Genomic DNA, 19,570 nt, shown 5'->3' on the forward strand with positions numbered 1-19,570 from the left:
CGCTGTGTATAGGTGGCATTGTGCAGCTCCGTGCTGTGTATAGATGGCATCGTGCGGCCTCCCGCTGTGTATAGATGGCGCCGTGCGGCCTCATGCTGTCTCGGGGGGGCACTGTGCGGCCTCCCGCTGTGTATAGATGGCGCCATGCGGCCTCCTGCTGTCTCTGGGGGGAGCGCCGTGCGGACTCCCGCTGTGTATAGATGGCGCCGTGCAGCCTCCCGCTGTGCATAGATGGCGCCATGCGGCCTCCCGCTGTGTATAGATGGCATTGTGCGGCCCCGTGCTGTGTATAGATGGCATCGTGCGGCCTCCCGCTGTGTATAGATGGCGCCGTGCAGCCTCCCGCTGTGTATAGGTGGCACCGTGCGGCCTCCCGCTGTGTATAGGTGGCATTGTGCAGCCCCATGCTGTGTATAGATGGCATCGTGCGGCCTCCCGCTGTGTATAGATGGCGCCGTGCGGCCTCCTGCTGTCTCTGGGGAGGTCGCCGTGCGGCCTCCCGCTGTGTATAGATGACGCCGTGAAGCCTCCCGCTGTGTATAGGTGGCGCCGTGCGGCCTCCCGCTGTGTATAGGTGGCGCCGTGCGGCCTCCCGCTATGTATAGATGGCGCCGTGCGGCCTCTCGCTGTGTATAGGTGGCGCCGTGCGGCCTCCCGCTGTGTATAGGTGGCGCCGTGCGGCCTCCCGCTGTGTATAGGTGGCGCCGTGCGGCCTCCCGCTGTGTATAGGTGGCGCCGTGCATCCTCCTGCTGAGTATAGATGGCGACGTGCGGCCTCCTGCTGTCTCTGAGGTCGGGGGCGCCGTGCGACCTCCTGTCTCTGAGGTCGGGGGCGCCGTGCGACCTCCCGCTGTGTATAGATGGCGTCGTGCGGCCTCCTGCTGAGTATAGATGGTGCCGTGCGGCCTACTGCTGTCTCTGGGGGGGGCGCCATGCGGCCTCCCGCTGTGTATAGGTGGCACCGTGCGGCCTCCTGCTGAGTATAGATGGCATCGTGTGGCCCCCTGTTGTGTATAGGTGGCGCCGTGCGGCCTCCCGCTGTGTATAGGTGGCGCCGTGCGGCCTCCTGCTGAGTATAGATGGCGTCGTGCGGCCCCCTGCCATGTATAGGTGGCGACGTGCGGCCTCCCGCTGTGTATAGATGGCGTCGCGCGGCCTCCTGCTGTCTCTGGGGGGGGCGCCGTGCGGCCTCCCGCTGCATATAGATGGCGCCGTGCGGTCTCCTGCTGTCTCTGGAGGGGCACCGTGCGGCCTCCCGCTGTGTATAGATGGTGCCGTGCGGCCTCCCACTGTGTATAGCTGGCGCCGTGCGGCCTCCCGCTGTGTATAGGTGGCATTGTGCAGCCCCGTGCTGTGTATAGATGGCATCGTGCGGCCTCCCGCTGTGTATAGATGGCGCCGTGCGGCCTCCTGCTGTCTCTGGGGGAGGCGCTGTGCGGCCTCTCGCTGTGTATAAATGGCACCGTGCAGCCTCCCGCTGTGCATAGATGGCGCCGTGCGGCCTCCCGCTGTGCATAGATGGCATTGTGCGGCCCCGTGCTGTGTATAGATGGCATCGTGCGGCCTCCCGCTGTGTATAGGTGGCGCCGTGTGGCCTCCCGCTGTGTATAGGTGGCGCCGTGCGGCCTCTCGCTGTGTATAGTTGGCGCCGTGCGGCCTCCCGCTGTGTATAGGTGGCGCCGTGCGGCCTCCCGCTGTGTATAGGTGGCGCCATGGGGCCTCCCGCTGTGTATAGGTGGCACCATGGGGCCTCCCGCTGTGTATAGGTGGCGCCGTGCGGCTTCCCGCTGTGTATAGGTGGCGCCGTGCGGCCTCCCGCTGTGTATAGGTGGCGCCGTGCGGCCTCCCGCTGTGTATAGGTGGCGCCGTGCGGCCTCCCGCTGTGTATAGGTGGCGCCGTGCGGCCTCCTGCTGTGTATAGGTGGCGCCGTGGGGCCTCCCGCTGTGTATAGGTGGCGCCGTGCGGCCTCCCGCTGTGTATAGGTGGCGCCGTGCAGCCTCCCGCTGTGTATAGGCGGCGCCGTGCGGCCTCCCGCTGTGTATAGGTGGCGCCGTGCGGCCTCTCGCTGTGTATAGGTGGCGCCGTGCGGCCTCCCGCTGTGTATAGGTGGATACGTGCGGCCTCCCGCTGTGTATAGATGGATACGTGCGGCCTCCCGCTGTGTATAGATGGCTACGTGCAGCCTCCCGCTGTGTATAGATGGCGCCGTGTGGCCTCCCGCTGTGTATAGGTGGCGCCGTGCGGCCTCCCGCTGTGTATAGGTGGCGCCCTGCGGCCTCCCGCTGTGTATAGGTGGCGCCGTGCGGCCTCCCGCTGTGCATAGGTGGCGCCGTGCGGCCTCCCGCTGTGTATAGGTGGCGCCGTGCGGCCTCCCGCTGTGTATAGGTGGCGCCGTGCGGCCTCCCGCTGTGTATAGGTGGCTACGTGCGGCGTCCCGCTGTGTATAGGTGGCGCCGTGCGGCCTCCAGCTGTGTATAGGTGGCGCCGTGCGGCCTCCCTCTGTGTATAGGTGGCGCCGTGCGGCCTCCCGCTGTGTATAGGTGGCTCCGTGCGGCCTCCCGCTGTGTATAGGTGGCGCCGTGCGGCCTCCCGCTGTGTATATGTGGCGCCGTGCGGCCTCCCGCTGTGTATAGGTGGCGCCGTGCGGCCTTCCGCTGTGTATAGGTGGCGCCGTGCGGCCACCCGCTGTGTATAGGTGGCGCTGTGCGGCCTCCCGCTGTGTATAGGTGGCGACGTGCGGCCTCCTGCTGTGTATAGGTGGCGCCGTGCGGCCTCCCGCTGTGTATAGGTGGCGCCGTGCGGCCTCTCGCCGTGTATAGGTGGCGCCGTGCGGCCTCCCGCTGTGTATAGATGGCTACGTGCGGCCTCCTGCTGTGTATAGATGGCTATGTGCGGCCTCCTGCTGTGTATAGATGGCTACGTGCGGCCTCCTGCTGTGTATAGATGGCTACGTGCGGCCTCCCGCTGGGTATAGATGGCTACGTGCGGCCTCCCGCTGTGTATAGATGGATACGTGCGGCCTTCCGCTGTGTATAGATGGTTACGTGTGCTCAGTATTGAGTCATACAATTAATGTAAGGCTATGTGCCCACGATGCAGAAATGCTCCGGATTTTTTTTGAGCGTTTCTGCTTCTCCCTGGCAGAAAAAACGCATGTGGATTGTACATGTGGATTGTACATGCGGATTGTACATGCGTTTTTCCTGCCAGGGACTTGCTGATGTGAAGCGTTCTACTTGCATTTCCGCATGCGGGTTGACAAGCGATTTTAGCATCACTTGGAAAGTGCTTGACAACTTGGTCACACTATATAAATCCATGCAACCGGCATGGATTTATATAGAGTGACCGTAAAAGAATGGTAAAAAATAAATATATAATTACCTTCTGATGGCCTGCCGACGTCAGCGGTCGCATGACCCATCACATGACTTAATGACGTCACGGCAGGTCCTTTTCAGACCATCGCGAGCTGCCGGCAAGCCAGGACGCATCGGATAAAGACACCGGGGGCCATCAGAAGGTAAGTATAATATTTATTTTTTATTTTATTCTTTTTTTACAGGTTCTATGGTACCCTGGTCCGGAGGAGAGTCTCCTCTTCTCCAAACCCGGGTAACATCCGCACATTGAAACTCATGGAATCTGCATGTACAGATCCAGTGATGCGGATTCCATGTGTTCCAATGCAAGTCAATGGCGGCGAAAGCGCCGCGCTTCCGCAAAATAATTGTTAGTGCTTGCGTTCATTGGGGAACATGGCAAACCTTCTACCAAGCGTTTTTAAGTGTTTCTGCAGCAGAATTGCCGCTACCCCTGGCCCCCTCACACCACCCACACAGCCCCCTGGATGCCCCTCACACCACCCCACTTTTTGCCAGCACAGCATTTATTCACATGGTCAGTTCTCCCCGCCTCAGTCCTCACAGCACAACGCAGAACACGAGCTCCTCATCACCAGTCCTCCTGTCCCGGCACAATGTGCGCACTGCTGCAGCTGCAGGTGGAATAGTGTCCACTGACTGGACCACGGAAGCCCCGCCCCTTCCGGTGACGTCATGATTCCATGAAATCACTCCTCCCCCTCAAGACATCAACTCCAATCTAGACGCTCCCCTGTTGCTGAGGCGTGGTGACGCTGTAGCTGGGTGATTGCAGTCAGAGTAGTGGTGTTTGGCGTCTGTACTACAGGTAAGAAGATGGGAATGTGCCAAGGTGATTACTACATTCAGGACAATAAGTAGCTAGCTGTAGGTGTGCAGAATCCCACTCCCATTATTGTCAGGGTCTCGCACCCCCTCATGTCGTCGGCTGTCAGGCTCCCGCACCCCCTCGTGTCGTCAGCTGTCAGGCTCCCGCACCCCCTCGTGTCGTGGGCTGTCGGGCTTCCCCACCCCCCACCCCCGTGTCGTGGGCTGTCAGGCTCCCGCGCCCCCCCTCGTGTCGTGGGCTGTCGGGCTCCCGCACCCCCTCGTGTCGTGGGCTGTCGGGCTCCCGCGCCCCCCCTCGTGTCGTGGGCTGTCGGGCTCCCGCGCCCCCCCTCGTGTCGTGGGCTGTCGGGCTCCCGCGCCCCCCCTCGTGTCGTGGGCTGTCGGGCTCCCGCGCCCCCCCTCGTGTCGTGGGCTGTCGGGCTCCCGCGCCCCCCCTCGTGTCGTGGGCTGTCGGGCTCCCGCGCCCCCCCCTCGTGTCGTGGGCTGTCGGGCTCCCGCGCCCCCCCCTCGTGTCGTGGGCTGTCAGGCTCCCGCACCCCCTCGTGTCGTGGGCTGTCAGGCTCCCGCACCCCCTCGTGTCGTGGGCTGTCAGGCTCCCGCACCCCCTCGTGTCGTGGGCTGTCGGGCTCCCGCGCCCCCCCTCGTGTCGTGGGCTGTCGGGCTCCCGCGCCCCCCCCTCGTGACGTGGGCTGTCGTGCTCCCGCGCCCCCCCCTCGTGTCGTGGGCTGTCGGGCGCCCGCGCCCCCCCCTCGTGTCGTTGGCTGTCGGGCTCCTGCCCCCCCTCGTGTCGTTGGCTGTCGGGCTCCCGCGCCCCCCCCTCGTGTCGTGGGCTGTCGGGCTCCCGCGCCCCCCCTCGTGTCGTGGGCTGTCGGGCTCCCGCGCCCCCCCCTCGTGTCGTGGGCTGTCGGGCTCCCGCGCCCCCCCTCGTGTCGTGGGCCGTCGGGCTCCCGCGCCCCCCCTCATGTCGTGGGCCGTCGGGCTCCCGCGCCTCCCCCTCGTGTCGTGGGTCGTCGGGCTCCCGCACCCCCCCCTCGTGTCGTGGGCCGTCGGGCTCCTGCGCCCCCCCCTCGTGTCGTGGGCCGTCGGGCTCCCACGCCCCCCCTCGTGTCGTGGGCTGTCGGGCTCCCGCGCCCCCCCTCGTGTCGTGGGCTGTCGGGCTCCCGCACCCCCCCTCGTGGGCTGTCGGGCTCCCGCGCCCCCCCCTCGTGTCGTGGGCTGTCGGGCTCCCGCGCCCCCCCTCGTGTCGTGGGCGGTCGGGCTCCCGTGCCCCCCCCTCGTGTCGTGGGCTGTCGGGCTCCCCCCCCCCTCGTGTCGTGGGCTGTCGGGCTCCCGCCCCCCCTCGTGTCGTGGGCTGTCGGGCTCCCGTGCCCCCCCCTCGTGTCGTGGGCTGTCGGGCTCCCGCGCCCCCCCTCGTGTCGTGGGCTGTCGTGCTCCCGCGCCCCCCCCTCGTGTCGTGGGCTGTCGGGCTCCCGCGCCCCCCCCTCGTGTCGTGGGCTGTCAGGCTCCCGCGCCCCCCCTCGTGTCGTGGGCTGTCGGGCTCCCGCGCCTCCCCCTCGTGTCGTGGGCCGTCGGGCTCCCGCGCCCCCCCCCTCGTGTCGTGGGCCGTCGGGCTCCCGCGCCCCCCCCTCGTGTCGTGGGCCGTCGGGCTCCCGCGCCCCCCCCTCGTGTCGTGGGCCGTCGGGCTCCCGCACTCTCCCCTTGTCGTTGTCTGTGGAGAAGATTAATACATATTTTCATTTTTCAGGTTTTCTCTTATAAAACAAGAACCCTGAGCTTCTGTCTTTGACCGAAAAAATGGCGTCTGACAAGTCGCTGCTGTCTGCAGAAATGAACACAAACATGGAGGAAGCGCTGTATGAACAGATGCTGATGAAGGTACGAAAGATGAATTGGAGAGGCCAGCAATCACCGGGTGAATGTCTCCTCCGTCAGCCGCTGGGGGCGCGGCAGTCTCCAACATTTACCTAATGTGTATTGTTGGCTTTAGACCCCTCACAGTTGTACTATTTTGGTGCAGGAAAAATCAGTTTGCAGAACCATCCTGTTCATGTTACTCACTGATTCTCACTTGTTGCCTCATTTCAGGCCAAACAGGAGATACAGAGCAGAATACCGAACTTACCAGAAAGCAGACAGATCAGACCCCAGCCGAGTGAGATGGGCGTCCTCTGATTATTATCCAGATTACTTTGTGCATATTATGCGACAGATACCACAGTGGGGCAGTGGGGTCTTAATGACTGCAACGGTCACATGATGCAACCAACGTGGGGGGTCACATCGTTTTTTCTTATACAGTTGGTTACATGTAAATGCTGCTTGGCTTTTGCCGATTTTATTGTGTTTTTGTTCACTTTTTGTTTTTATTTCTGGTAGGTTTCTGCATTAAAACTCGCACATCCAAAAATACCAAAATCTTTATTAACATCTGCAAGTCGAACCAGATCTCAGCGCCCCCGGACCTGACGGAGCAGGAGTTAGTCAGCATCCTGGAATCTGATGATCCCTCCGGCTATCGAGTCCCCATGAGCCTTGGAGAGCCCCACGTTGAAGTTGATAATAGTACGTTTTTTTTTTAATACAGCACGTCTCTTTTTAAAGGGGTAGTCCAGAGATATCCTTAAAGGGGATAAAATAGCAAGTATTACAACTTACTAATCCTCAATGATCAAAGGTGCCGTCTCCACAGGTTCTGGTAGGTCCACTTCCAGTCTGCGGAATAAAGTTTGTTGTCTTTTGAACTTTTTTGGTTTAGATTTGGGACTTAAAAGGCTTGCCCACTACTTGGATTCCCCTTTAAGAACTTATGCTAATTATTCATAGCAGCCCAACTAAGGTCAATGGATTGATTCGGCATCGCAAAGTATCTAAGTCCTGGTGCACTTTGTCCTACAGGTGGAGGCGGCTGCACGGCGTACGACATAGTGATTAATGGCACCTTCTTTGAGAAAATTAAGGTAACTGCAATTGCTTATTCCGACATACGAGCTGTCTGCTCTCCTTTGTGTCAGCTCCTTACTTTGTATTTTTTTTATTAGAATAATGAGCTTCTCAGGGAATTTTTTATCACCGTGGCCATGGAGGGACTAGAGAACAAGTACGAAATGGAGCTGTCAAGAGGTAACGACCGCATCACTGATATTTTCCTTGATTTTTCCAACACAAGGACTTGTTCTTTCGTGGAGCAAGTTTACCATATAATATATTGAACATTTTTATGTACTAACCTGTTGTATGGCACTGTATCAAATGCCTTTGAAAAGTCCAGATAGACGAAAACCACTAAGTTTCCCTGGTCCAACCTAGAACTTACCTCCCCATAGAATCTTTTCAGATTAGTTTGCAGGACAGATCCCTCATAATCATATGTTTAGGTTATTCTTATTGAGGTGCTCCAGGTTAGTATCTCTTAGAAAACCCTCAAAGATGTTGCCCACAGTACAAGTTAAACTTACCTGCCTATAAATTCCAGGCTCAGATATTATCCCGTTCTTGAATATTGGTACCACATTTGCTATGTGGGTGTAACACTGGTGGATATGGACCCACTGCCCCACGGGAGGGTTGTGACTAGGTGTCTACTGGGTCTCCACTAGAACCTTTGGTGGTGAGGATAGACTGGGCCGCCAGTAGACACCAGGTACAACTTCAGTGCAGTCCCCGGGACTGCAGCAGCATTCCGGAGGTACCAGGGTACCAGACACAGGAGAGTGAAGACAAGGACTAGGTCAGACAGTCTGAGATCGGGGCAGGAAGCACAGGTTCAGGATAGAGAAAAATGGCAAGGGGGACAGGGGTTTTTGAGACCAGAAAACTCCTTTAACGCTTGCAACCTCTGTTGCTTGACTGCAACTCAAACAGTCAAATCAGTCAGTAAGAATTTAGGGCACTTCCATGGCGATATTTTGCATCAGTATTTGTTAGCAGGCGCCAGGAGTGGATCCAAAACAGAAGAGGTGAAAGTGTTTCAGTTACTATTTTTCACTGTGTTTGTTCCCCTCTGGTCTTCAGCTTACAAATACTGCTGTAAATTAGTGCCCAAAATACTCACTGTGTGAATGAGGTGAGGAAGCTGCTTGTAGTACTGTAATAGAAGTCCTTATTCTGAGGATGAGTGCTGTAATTCTTGTCTTCTCTGCTCCATCAAACTCCCCAGAGCAGGGGCAACCCCTGGGGCAAAACTGCTGGCGGCAGATGTCCAGACGTATGACTCAGTGATGTGTGATGGACCCCGACTCCCAAACAAAATGAATCAGACACATACAAAATAAATACACAAATCATTGCAATTAGGTGTCAAACATTCTCAACTTTATTTAAATTTATATGACACCGAAAATGGCACAACCCTCGACTCACGAAGAGTCACCCTCCAGCGCTCAGGAGAGGAAAACCCCCTGTGGAGGAAACCTCTAGGGAACCATGGCTCGAGGGCTGCCCTTCCCTTGGGCTTAGAGAGTTAGTGTCGATATATGACGGAGTTTTAGAATTTGTACATATTTACAGAGAACGACATAACAAATATAGACTATTAATGTGATAGCTGCGATATCTGTCACCACATTTATTGCTGGAACGAATTTAGTTGATCTGATTTCCCAGGTGGATCTACCACTTCTCCCTTACAGATCCAGCTCCGTCTCTCAAGAAGTTGGGCACTTGGTTACAGGGGTTGCTCATTATGGATAACCCCTAATAGGATGAGTATCCCCCCCCCCTCCCAATTTATCACCCATTAAAGTCAAGGATCCATCCATGAACTCCCAAAGAAGAGCAGCTCTTTGTACATAGTAACAGAAGGGGATCCTGTTTTGGGGACCCCCCCTCTGTTACCTTCCCATGCCCCCGGGGTGTCTAAGAAGACAACCCCTTTCCCTGCTAGAACCTCCAAATTACACCAACGTTGGCACATTACGTGGGATGGTCAAGCTCAAGGTCCTCAGGCGCATCATCAGTAATGGCGTTGATCATGGCAGTGCGGCATTCTTTTATGGAATCTTCTTTATGACACTTGTTTATGCCCTCACAATAGTTGTCATGGTTACTACAAGGGCTATTACTGATGCAGGGTCCAAGTATTAACCCTTTCATCATTGGTAATTCACTTTCATTATGGAGGCAAATAATTGTACTTGATACCAAGCAGGAGTCTTATCATTACGGCTTCCCTTAGGCACCATAAGAAATACAGATTATAGAACATACGTACAAGTGTTTCAGGAGTGTTTTGCACTTTTTAGATCCATAGATTGGGCTTATAACTAGCACTTTACAAAGCAGAAAATTAAGAGGAAATTACTTGTAAAATAATATTATAAGGAATTGCATTTCAAGCATTTTCCTAATGTGCATTCTGCATACTTGCATAGTTACATAGGTTGAAAAAGTTTGAACTTTAATGTCCTAGGTCTATCTCCAAAGTTATACATTTTCTATTACTAGATTATTTATAACCCACAATGTCATGTTTTGTTAAAAAAGTATCCAGCCCTTCTATAAATGCTGTTATACTATCTGCCATTACTATATCTTGTGGTTGGCATTCCACAGTCTGACTGCTCTAACTGTAAAGAATCCTTTCCTATTAAGCTGCCAGAATCGCTTCACCTCCGCTTGTTATGAATGTTCCTGGTGCTTTGTAAGGTCCTGGAAAGTGATAAGTCATGTGCCAGTACTATGCATTGACCACATATGTATTTATACATATAAATGTATATTTATGAAGGAGATGATAATTACCCTTCATAGAGGTGTTACGATCATTCATAAATTGCTTTCATAGGTTTGATCTCCAGGATTAGGAGAGATTTGGGGTGTAAACATAATAAACAATGAGTAAAACATCAAAGCAAACGAAAAAGGGTTTGTGACCCAAACTGGTAGGTGAGACCGGCTAGCCCCATATTATACGAGGTCACAACCAGGTTTCGCCTGAGGAGGGCAGCACTAATGAGTCCTCAGGAGCGCATAACCCTGAAATATGCAGCGATTCTACACTACCCATTATAAAAGGGTTTAATATGCTACTTACTACCATGTTTTAATTAAGATACAAGGCATACTTGTAAGGAGAGATGAAAAAGGTGATGGGGGACAACATATAAATATACTGAGGAACTCTATACACTAGTGGCCAAAATTGAGGCAACACCCCCAAGATTTATGAATTTTTAGCATTTTGCCAATACCAATACAAATTTCATGAATGTTTTTGATTTCACAGTAAAGTTTTTAAGTAGAAATAAAATCTCATATAGAAACACAATATTAGCAGGAAATTTGTTAATTTGTCAACAAATTGGACACTATTGTCACTCAGATGACTGTGGGAGAAAAGCCATTGATTTGTCCTATTTTCATATCTAACACTAAATGTTAATACTCAGTTGGACAGCCCTCGGTCTTGATGACGGCCTGGCATCTACTTGGCATGCTATCTACCAGTTTGTGTAAATCAGATGGTGTGATGATATGAAGCCATGATTTGATGATGGCTGCAATGAGTTCCTGCTTGTGTGAAGCCCGCTGTTTTGACACCGCTCTTTTGAGCCGAGCCCAGAGATTCTCAATAGGATTGAGATCGGGGCTGTTTCCTGGCCAATTCAATAGCTGGACATTTTTGTCCTTGAACCAAGAGAGACATTTTTTAGCTGTATGGCATGGGGCTCCATCTTGCTGAAAAATAAACGGTGTCCCTTCACCAAATACATCACGTGCCGAAGGAATGAGTTTAGGCTGAAGGACTTCCTTGATGGACTTTTCAGCATTAACTGTTTCTTCAATTACCTGCAGTCTACCACCTGCATCTCTGGACACGCAGCCCCCTACCATAACACTCAGGGGAGGCTTCATGGTGGGTACTGTACCCTCTGGCAACCAGTCCTCTCCAGGTCGTCGTCGAACGTAGCGGACACCGTCGCTGCCAAAGATGGATATGCGTGTCTCATCGCTCCATATAACATTTCTCCATTGTTCAATGGTCCATTTACAATGTTCTTTGGCCCCTGCAGATGTTTCTGACGCTGTGAGGCATTCAAAAATGGCTTTTTACCTGGTATTCTGGCTCTTAACCCCGCGTTTACCAGTCGTCATCGAACCGTCCGATCAGACACTGTCACTCCGGTGTTAACAAGCTCCTTGTTGATGTTAACAGCCGTTTATAACCTGTTATTTAGGGTGATTCTAACAATTCTTCTATCAGTCTGAGGAGTTGTAGCCTTCTTCCTTTCTCTACCTGGTTTATTCTTTATCGAACCAGTCTCTTGAAACCGCTTACACACTTTGAGAACGGAAACATGTAATTGCTTACCTTCTGATGACAAACTGGCTTTAAAATATAAAAAACGCATTTTAATCGTACAATATCTGTCTTAAATCACACCCAGGTCACTATAAACCAACATAGAATACATATGGCAGAAGAGGGCGTGTGTACAAGTAAGTAGGTCAGTGAAATCCTCCATTAAATATTGGTGATGGTGAAAAACTGAAGGTGTTGCCTCAATTTTGGCCACTAGTGTATAACACAAAATATAAACAAAAAAGAAAGGGAAGAACATTTCTGCACAAAAAACGTGTCGCTTGGCAGGAAAATCCCCTTGATATTGCGTTTTTTGAGATTTTTTTTTCCCATTCTTTAGAAACGCTGCAAAAATACTGAAAGAATAGACATGAAACTGCTTCAAATCTGCAAGGATTCACTTTTCCTGGTACTATCAAACATAGCGTTTTTGGGAAGTTGGAGCTCTATATTACAAATATGTCCGTCCCCCCAGTTGAAAGAAATTAACATTTTCCTGGAGGGAAGTTTATATTTTAAATTATGTCAGTTTTTGTCTATCGATGATAAAGTGCAGTTTGCAGCAATTTTTATTGTGACATATACCCAAATCATTCACGAAAATATTTCACATTCAACGCGCGTCGGGCGGGCCTGCGTGTTCTCACATGCCAGGGCTGAGTTTCAGTTCCAGTCCGACCCTGTGGTTTCCCTTCAGAGTGAAAAATGCTGAAAAATCGGAAGTTCCTGGGATCCATTTTTGAACAGAATATCAGAACCAAATCAAAACCGATGATTCAGGAAATGGACATAATGGGGTAAGTCCCAACTCTAAGGTACAAGTCTATGGCATACAGTCTGTAAAAGACGACAGAGTAGGCTGCTTTTGAGCATCGGCGGCTTCTTCTCTGATGTTCCTCGCTCATCCATGCAGTACATGGTCGGCCATTCAATTGATTGAATGTCTTATAATACCACATTTCCCCTAGGGACACAAAGTATGACGAGCGCCACTCCTCCTGGTGATAGGTTATACCCAACAGATGGGGCAGCGCCACTACTCGTGGTGATGGGTTACACCCAACAGATGGGGAAGCGCCACTCCTCGTGGTGATGGGTTACACCCAACAGATGGGGGAGCGCCACTCCTCGTGGTGATGGGTTACACCCAACAGATGGGGGAGCTCCACTCCTCGTGGTGATGGGTTATACCCAACAGATGGGGGAGCGCCCCTCCTTGAGGTGATAGGTTATACCCAACAGATGGGGGAGTTCCACTCCTCGTGGTGATGGGTTATACCCAACAGATGGGGGAGCGCCACTCCTCGTGGTGATGGGTTACACCCAACAGATGGGGGAGCTCCACTCCTTGTGGTGATGGGTTACACCCAACAGATGGGGGAGTGCCACTCCTTGAGGTGATGGGTTATACCCAACAGATGGGGGAGCGCCACTCCTCGTGGTGATGGGTTATACCCAACAGATGGGGGAAGTTGCAGAATGGCTTGTTATGGTGCAAGAACAATGTGGACATTGTTTTTTTTTGTTTGTTTTAACTATTATGCCTTTATGTTCTTTATTTTTTTCCTACAGACCCTCCCAGCTAACTCCAAGCAAGTCCCTCATCTCAGAAGTTGAAAGGTTTGGGTTACTTTGAGGTTTAATGCATGCATTTACTTTTTTAGAATCCCATCTTACAAAAGATATAGGATATCCAACTTGTTGGACTCCAAGAATAAGGGGGCTGCAGCCTGGAAGTAACCCCACTGCCCTTTTTAAAGAATATGCTGGTGTGGGGCAGCTACCCGGATATTCACTGTGCAGGAGAACTGCAGCTAAGCCCATTCACTTTGCTGGATCTATGCTGTCGTTCCGCTGCACAGTGGAGGCCATGATGCCAATGTGCAGGGAATGACTGTGAAAGGGGCTGTTCCTCATTACCAGCATCAGTGCCCCTTTATTATATTAGAGATTGACCACAACAGATCATAAATTGATGGTGTACCCTTGCAATATACTGCTTCCTTCCTTTTTTTTATCAGTTCACCTGTGAAACCAGATTACATGATTGTGGCGGAACCTCCTGTAGGACACCCAAGTTTTCTGGTGGCTGAAGTCTCTTTACCTAAAGTGGTTAGACCCTTAGATGTGGTTTAGGATTGTGACCTTTTTGCATTTCATGTGATCTCCAATAGTCTTCCCTTATTAAAAGTCTGTGCCAACCTCGTGCTACCGATCCTCCTCTGCCAACTTTTATCATCACAGCTTTGATGTGTCCACAGTAGCCAATTGCTGGCAGCTGTGACACATTTACTGGATGATGATGATATCATTTTTTTTTTCATACAATGGTGGGTTGTTTGCAAGCTGTTGGAATGGGAAAGAAGATCTCTGTAAACGACTGTCAGCGGAGAACGACTGTTCAAACCAAGCACAGACGCCCAGTGCTTCACGGCGGGACCAGTCATTTATATAAGCCTTCCCCCCTGCTTGTTTCCCCTCCATCTCCACCATCACCTCTTCTTTGACAGTTCTGGCTTCATAGATCCAGAGAGGAGATAGAGGGAAAACAAGCTGGTGGGAAGATGTATATATTATTATTGTTATTTAATTATATAGTGCCATTGATCTCATGGTGCTGGTGCATATAAATGATGTTATAATGATGATATAAATGATGAAAGAGGCTTGTTGCAATAGTGTAGAACACGCCGCTCTTTATTTTTTCTATATTAATGCGACATTTGGAGGAATCGCACAGAAAATGCTTTAAATGTATTTATTTTTTAATTTGATTTTTCTCATGTCCATGATTCACATTGCGTTAAATGAGGCATAATGAAGATGAAGAATGTTTCAGCTAATGTAGCCTTCATCAGACAGGATAATGTAGCTTAAGGGGACCCACTTGGTTAAATATAGGGGTCAGTTCTGGTCTTCCCAAAAAGCAGATTAAGTAGTCACCACACGGGAATCTGGTGATTACTGGGTTTGCTTTTGGGGACCCCAGATTTCTTCATATAACCGAGTGGGCCTTCTGCCTAATGAAGGCTACGTTATCTGAAATTCTGGTACCATTCATTATGCCTCACTTAAAGGGGTTGTCTGGCACTTTCATATTGATGACCTATCCTAAGGATATTCCATTAGTATTAAAGTGGTGGACAACCCCTTTTAATGCAGTGTGAATCCTAAAAAATATTTGAAGCCTTTTCTGTGAGCAGTTCCTCCACGTGTCAGATTTAATGTATGAGACGTGTGGAGCTACACAGTAACTTCTAGTTGGCCACGTATCAAGATAAAAGTTTAGATTTTTGTGCACTTGTTGGTTACAACTTTCTTTCCCGTACAGAAGCATTCAGCGACATAAGCGTTGTTACCTCTCTGGTCTTCTCTTTACAGTCTTCTGCTAGATCTCTTGTGTTGGACTTGGGTGAAGACAGAATAGTCGGACGTCCCGATTTGTATCATCTAGACGTCTTCATTCCTTACAATATCATCCAAGAACAAAGTGGAGCTCAGTTCAACAAGGACAGTAAGGTGAGACAATTAAGCAAAGCTGGACATGTCTTATAGCCCATTCTGAAATCTCCTTCTTAAAGAGGTACTCTGAGAAAATGTATATAATAAAATTTTAAAAAATGTATACATTTATTTAGCAAAAATAAATTGTTTTAATTAGTGGATAATTCTATGTGAATACTTTCATGCCCAAAAATGGCAAAAGTATTCTCGGAGTGATACCTTTATTGGCTAACCAGAAAAAAAAAAATATATATATATATATGCTAGCTTTCAGAGCACAGAGGCTCCTTCTTCAGGCAATATTACTAATGAATTCATAACATTTGTAATCCTACCTGAAGAAGGAGCCTGTGTGCTCTGTAAGTTTGCATATATATATTTTTTTCTGGTTAGCCAATAAAGGTATCACTCCGAGAATACTTTTGCCATTTTTGGGCATAAAAGTATTTTCTGGCTAACACAGTACCACAATATAAATTTGTACTGTACATCACAATTAGGGAATAATAATTACGTATGGACATAATGGCCAACGATGTCAGCAGCCATCCATCCTAGATGGGTGAAGGTAAACTGTTTGAGACGGACATCTCTGACCTACCTGTCGGAATCAAGAACGTGCATCTATGTCATTGATTGACTGACTGATCACGTCCATGAGTCAACATGCTGTAAACCTGTCATGATGAGTGAGTAGATAGGATGCTGCCCCTCACCCTGACAGGAACTTATCTATCACAACATATAGTTGCCCAGAGACATCTGAATGCATCGGCTTTCCTTTATGCCATTCATCAAACATGTCGTATATTTTGTGTATAGCGAGTCACAAGCCTCGCACTGCTCTGCGTCTTATCATTTGGTTCTATGAGCTGCAGTAAAACGTGACGTATATTCCAGGTGCTGACTATCACAATGCCGGTCCAGCCAGCATAGCGGTGGGCTCAGAAGATCAGCTTTGGAAAACGTTCCTCTTATATAGATCCAGTGGATCCTACTTACATTCGCTGCTGTTTACATTGTATGGTTACAATTCTATTTAGACTTCAATATGACTCCAGAATAAATTTTTGTATTTCTTATACTTGCCATATATTTTTCCCAAGGAAGGGGTTTAGGTATTGTGCTTTTTTTTTTTTATTTCTACTGTAATATTTCATAATATCTGTGAATAAGTCTTGAAAATAATTTGCATTGAAAAGGTTGAGATCCTCTGAATCTACAGGGATTTTTAGGAATTAAAAATCTACAGCAGTAAATCTGCAGCAGAATTTACATTTTGCACCATGTCTGGATTTAGTAGCAGCTGCCCCTTTAAATGGAATATGTCAGCAGGTTTTTGCTACCCCATTTGAGAGCAGCATAATCCGAGGCCCTGATTCCAACGATGTATCACTTACTGGGCTGCTTGGTGTTATTTTGATAAAATTGCAGGGTTTTTTTTCTCATGCAGATCTCTGAATGCTGAGCTCTGTATAAGAACCCCACCCACAGCACTGATTGGCCGCTTTCTGTGTACACTGTATATAAACTGCCAATCAGTGGTGGGGGGCGTGGTTGGACTACCTGGCTGCAGGTTTACTAGTCCTCTAGTGATAATCTTCTGCTAATAAAAGTGTGATTTTTATCAAAACTACAACCAGCAGCCCTGTAAGTGAGACGTCCCTAGAATCAGGGTCTTTGTCTCTACATCATGCTGCTCTCAACAACAACCAATATATAGTACATCCGACAAGGGGTCAATGTGTTAAAAAAGACCTTTATTATAATAATTTGGGTACATGGCGGCAAAGAAAAGAGCACACACACATATATATAGTAATACCATATAATAGTGAGGAGGTATAATGTAAATATTTGAATTGCAGAGACACCAGGGCTAAATAGTAGTAGCTCCAATTGTGCTAATGCATACTGATAGTATATCCTAGGTCACATAGTAAAAGGATATAATCCCAAATAATAAAAGCCAATATAGGCATTCCCAAGATAATGACCTTTTGGTATATACATATCAAGGGATGTATTATATCCAAGTAGGTTAATTCCTAAGTAACAATAATGTTGTATTGGAGTCATTCATACCTGGTATATATTGTCTGCACGTCTTGCAATAGCTCTGGGCTCGGTGGTCCTACTCCTAGTGCGGCGCTCACCCCATCATGCTGCTCTCAGAATAGCCAAGAAAAACCTGCTGACAGATTCCCTTTACAAATAGCTGAAATGGCTCCTAGATACCAGAGAAGGAAAACGTTATTAAAACGGTTTTGTTTCCTAAATAGAAAAGCAAATTAAACACCACTGGATAATGTGGTGTGTGAAACCGTCCATTGGATTGCTGTTTCGGGTGGGCTCAGGAGCAGAGCCCCCATCCTACACAGCTGACATCTTGCTGTAACAGCAGCGGCCAGAGCGAAGCGTCAATCACTGCTGTTTAACCATTTATATGCCGTCAATCACTGATGGCAAGTTAAATAGCGCAATCGCCGGTACGCTATGCAATGTTACTAGAATTTTTGTTTTTAAATTCCATTTCCTTGAATTACTTGTTGTGATTTGCGGATCCATTGACTGGCCACGTGGAAGGGCTGCAGCCGATCATTCATGTCCGTAGCAGATACACATTTACGTGTGTAAATAGGCCCTTATAGAAATCAATCAATAGAACGTATACCTGGATATCCAGGTTTATCCTTTGCATACATTTAAAGAGGTATAAGTCATGGCATATTACTAGGATGTCATTCTTGGGGGTCTGACAGCCTAATTTAGAAAGAAGTGGATGCATTATTTTTTTCACGCTCCCAATTTAACAATTTGAGTACAGTTGGATCTATTGTTTTTTTTATTTTTTGCACTATGGGTGGGTGGTTGGGAGCACAACTGTGCAGGAAAAAAAAAGCTTACAGGTTCTCAATTCCTTCATTCTTGGGATCGGTGGCGGAACCACAGGTCGGACCATCGCCAATCAAGATATTATATCCCTTCACACTCATCATTGCTCCCAATTAACAATTTGAGTACGTGCATTTTTTTAGGGTATTTTTGCGCAATGGGTGGGAGCACAACTGTGCAGGAAAAAAAGCTGATTGGTTCCCCATTCCTTCTTTCTCAGAATCAGTGGATGGAACATCGCCAATCACAATATTATATCCTTCACACTAATCGTTGCTCCCAATTATCAATTTGAGTATGGTTATACCTATTGTTTTTTTAGGGTTTTTTTTTGCACTGTGGGTGGTTGGGAGCACAGCTGTGCAGGAAAAAAAAAAGCTGATAGGTTCCCCATTCCTTCATTCTCAGGATCAGTGGTGGAACCAGAGGTTGGATCATCTCCAATCAAAATATTATATTATTCACACTAATCATTGCTCCTAGTTAACAATTTGAGTACGGTTGAACCCATTGTGTTTTTTTAGGGTTTTTGTTTTTTTGCACTATGGGTGCAAGTTATAGTAATATGTGTCACCGTAAAAAAAAAAAACTAATAGTGTCTCCTGATTGTTCAGACACAAATATATCTGTTGAAAATAGTCTGGTATACACCAGTAAATTATAACTGTGGTTTTGCTGTTCCACGGTAAAAAATCTCTATTATCCTGCTTTTGGCATTTTTTGCCGCAAAGAAAAACAGTAGTAGTGTCTCCTGATTGTTCAGAGACAAATATATCGTTGAAAATAGTCTGGTGTAGGCCCGAGATATACAAGTGTGGTTTTGCAGTTCCACGGGTCAAATCTCTGTATTATCCTGCTTTTTTGCATTTTTTGCTGTAAAGAAAAACAGTACTGTCTCCTGATTGTTCAGACACAAATATATCTATTTAAAATTTTCTGGTATACCCCAGTAAACAATAACTGTGGTTTTGCCATTCCACTGTAAAAAAATCTCTATTATTCACCTTTTGGTATTTTTTCCGTAAAGAAAAACAGTAATAGTTTCTCCCTGATTGTTCAGATTGTTTAAAAGAGTCGGGTGTAGGCCAGAGAAATAGAACTGTGGTTTTCCTCTTCCACGGTTCTAATCTACTTTATTACCCTTTTTCCATTGATGGTGCGAGTGTAAGCTATTTTACTTACTTTACAATGGGCAAGGCGCGTGGCAAGGGACATGGAAGTGGACGTTCTGGTGATGGTGCATGCAGAGGACGGGCCGTGGCCAAGGTGAAAATGTGCCACAACCAACAGCCATATCTTCTCGCTCCCACTTCTTGACCGAATTACTAGGGAAGCACAGAACAACACCAGATCAGTGTGAACAGGTTATTAATTGGATAGCAGATAATACTTCCAGTTACCTGGGCACCACCACCTCCGGTCTGTCTTCCACACGGTCAACTCTTAGTAGCCATGAGTCTCGACCGCATACTCCTCCTCACCCTGATGCTCCTCCCTCCCACCATGCCGAGTGTCGTCAGACAGCAACTGATCCCACACTTGGACACTCTGAAGAGCTGTTCACTGGTCCATTTCCAGAATTGTGCCCCTCGCCTGATCCGCTTGAAGTGGTGGAAGAGGAGATCCCATGTAGAGATGCCCAAATATTTGAACAGCCAC

General features: G+C 49.1%; 1 pseudogene; it reads left to right on the forward strand.

Moving 5' to 3' along the window:
- The first annotated feature begins 4,105 nt into the window (after positions 1-4,105).
- Positions 4,106-15,952, forward strand: LOC141233368 (PIH1 domain-containing protein 1-like; annotated as a pseudogene).
- Positions 15,953-19,570: the final 3,618 nt, after the last annotated feature.

The sequence above is a fragment of the Phyllobates terribilis genome, unplaced genomic scaffold (assembly GCF_046119375.1).
Source record: "Phyllobates terribilis strain yellow unplaced genomic scaffold, ASM4611937v1 Scaffold_583__1_contigs__length_1024312, whole genome shotgun sequence".
Taxonomy (NCBI): Eukaryota; Metazoa; Chordata; class Amphibia; order Anura; family Dendrobatidae; genus Phyllobates; species Phyllobates terribilis.